Raw genomic sequence first — 3,008 nt, 5'->3', positions numbered from 1 at the left:
GTCTGTGTGTGTCTGTTTCTCTGTGTGTGTGTGTGTCTGTGTCTCTGTGTGTGTGTGTCTGTGTCTCTGTGTGTGTCTCTGTGTGTGTCTGTGTCTCTCCCCCCCTCCAGACTCTGAGCTGTGGCTTCCATCCCTGGACATGCCCGGCTCTCCATCACCTCCACTCCCTCCACTCCCTCCTCCCCCGTCTCCGTGATCCGTCAACCCCTCCCCCCTGGCTTTTAAAACTTCCTACCCACCTCTTCTTCCCACTCAACACCCACCTCTTCTTCCACTCAACCTCCTACACCTACTCTTACACCTCCACCTCAACCCTCCTCCACCTCAACCTCCAAACACCTCTCCAACTCAACTCCTAACCTCACCTCCTCCACCTCCTACACCTCCTTACACTCTCCACCTCAACCTCCTCCACCTCAACCTCCTCCACCTCAACCTCCTCCTACACCTCAACTCCTCTCACACCTCCTACACCTCCTACAACACCTAAAACTCCTCCTACACCTCCTAAACCTCCTCCTACACCTCCTAAACCTCCTCCTACACCTCCTAAACCTCCCTCCTACACCTCCCTAACCTCCTCCTACACCTCAACCTCCGCAACCTATTCCTACACCTCCTACACCACCTACACCTACTCCTACACCTACTCCTACACCTACTCCTACACCTTACTCCTACACCTACACCTCCTACTCCTACACCTACACCTCCTACACCTACTCCTACACCTAACCTCCTACACTACACCTCTACACCTACACCTCCTACTCCTACACCTACACCTCCTACACCTACTCCTACACCTCCTACTCCTACACCTACACCTCCTACACCTACTCCTACACTCCCTCCTACACCTACTCCTCCTACTCCTACACCTCCTCAACCCCGGAGCGTTGAGGAGTTGCGCACACGTTCGCATGTCCCCGTTGTTTTTTTTATTTTCTCGGATTGCTCCACCTCCAACCACCTCCTCATGGTCCTCCACCTCCTCCTCATCCTCCTCCTCATCCTACACCTCCTTCCTCAATCTCCTCTACCACCACCACCACCACCTCCTCATCCAGCGCCACCTCCTCCTGCCGGCTCGTCGAGACGTGGAGCTTGCTCCGGCAATCCCAGTTTTGTTTTTATTCGCAAATGAAAGGCGATGAATAAAGTTCCCTCCTCCTCGCCGTGTCCGTGTGCGCCTGTAGCCAGGGTGGCTGTGGGAGGTGTTGACTACCTCGCCCGGTCCACAGATCTCTTACACGGACACCCGGACAAAAAGGGTCAACCCGTGTAGCCTCCAGCAGAGCGGTAGGGGGCAAGTGGCGTTAGTAGCGAGTCGCAGAAACGGCAGCAGCAGCGGCGCCTATACACACTGACGCACACGCTCACCCGCTCGCTCGCCCGCTCGCTCATACACACACTCATCCACCCGCTCACTCACCCACACGCTCACTCACCCGCTCACTCACACACCCACGCACTCACCCACACGCTCACTCACACGCTCACACACACACTCACTCACACACTCACCCACACGCTCACTCACTCATCCACCCGCTCACTCACCCACACGCTCACCCGCTCACTCACACACACGCTCACTCACACACACGCTCACTCACCCACCCACGCACTCACCCACACGCTCACTCACATGCTCACACACTCACACGCTCACCCACACGCTCACTCACTCACTCGTTCGCTCACTCACACACACTCACCAACTCACTGCCACTCACTCACCCACTCACCAACTCACCCACACACTCGCACACGCTCGCTCACTCACTCGCTCATACACACACTCATCCACCCGCTCACTCACCCACACGCTCACTTACCCACACGCTCACCCGCTCACTCACTCACCCACACGCTCACCCACCCACTCACCCACACACCCACTCACTCACACGCTCACCCACCCACTCACTCACCCACACGCTCACTCACTCACCCGCTCGCTCACTCACACACACTCACCAACTCACTCTGCCACTCACCCACACACACTCACCCACTCACTCACCCACACACTCGCACTCAATCTCACTCACCCACTCTGCCACTCCCACACATCCACTCACTCACCCACACACCAACTCACTCTGCCACTCACCCACACAGACACACTCACCCACTCACCCACTCACTCGCCCACCCACCCGCCCACATGACGGTGGTGATGGTGGTGATGGTGGTGGTGGTGATGGTGGTGGTGATGGTGGTGATGGTGGTGGTGATGGTGGTGGTGATGGTGGTGATGGTGGTGGTGGTGGTGATGGTGGTGGTGATGGTGGTGGTGGTGATGGTGAGGTTATAATTAGATTCGGAATGTGGAGCACGTGACTCCATCCAGAGAGAGGCTCGAGTGACGTCACTGGAAACTCACAGACAAAGCTCCCCCAGGTAGCCTCTAGCAGGGCTGTAGGGGCAAGTGCTGTGACAGACAAAGCTCCCCAAGGTAGCCTCTAGCAGGCTGTAGGGGCAAGTGCTGTTACACACAGACAAAGCTCCCCCAGGTAGCCTCTAGCAGGGCTGTAGGGGCAAGTGCTGTTACACAGACAAAGCTCCCCCAAGGTAGCCTCTAGCAGGGCTGTAGGGGCAAGTGCTGTTACACACACAGACAAAGCTCCCCCAGGTAGCCTCTAGCAAGGCTGTAGAGGCAAGTGCTGTTACACACACAGACAAAGCTCCCCCAGGTAGCCTCTCGCAGGGCTGTAGGGGCAAGTGCTGTTACACACAGACAAAGCTCCCCAGGTAGCTTCTAGCAGGGCTGTAGGGGCAAGTGCTGTTACACACACGGACAAAGCTCCCCAGGTAGCCTCTAGCAGGGCTGTAGGGGCAAGTGCTGTTACACACAGACAAAGCTCCCCCCAGGTAGCCTCTAGCAGGGCTGTAGGGGCAAGTGCTGTTACACACAGACAAAGCTCCCCCAGGTAGCCTCTAGCAGGGCTGTAGGGGCAAGTGCTGTTACACACAGACAAAGCTCCCCCAGGTAGCCTCTG

At 57.0% G+C, this 3,008-nt stretch overlaps 1 long non-coding RNA gene across 2 annotated transcripts; it reads right to left on the bottom strand.

Moving 5' to 3' along the window:
- Window positions 1–467: 467 nt before the first annotated feature.
- LOC142907377 (uncharacterized) lies at window positions 468–917 on the bottom strand. Of its 2 annotated transcripts, none has more exons than XR_012930991.1 (3): window positions 759–917; window positions 590–719; window positions 468–546 (listed from the first exon to the last, which is right to left on the bottom strand). It is a non-coding gene; the product is annotated as an uncharacterized LOC142907377 (long non-coding RNA). The 2 variants fall into 2 exon arrangements; XR_012930992.1 differs by having other exon boundaries at window positions 474–546; window positions 578–719.
- Window positions 918–3,008: the final 2,091 nt, after the last annotated feature.

This window comes from Petromyzon marinus, chromosome 78, assembly GCF_048934315.1.
Source record: "Petromyzon marinus isolate PM22_M1 ecotype Great Lakes invasive population chromosome 78, UKy_Petmar_22M1.pri1.0, whole genome shotgun sequence".
NCBI classification, from domain to species: Eukaryota; Metazoa; Chordata; class Hyperoartia; order Petromyzontiformes; family Petromyzontidae; genus Petromyzon; species Petromyzon marinus.
Note: the sequence above shows the minus strand (reverse complement) of the source record. Positions and strands in the feature narration are given on the sequence as shown.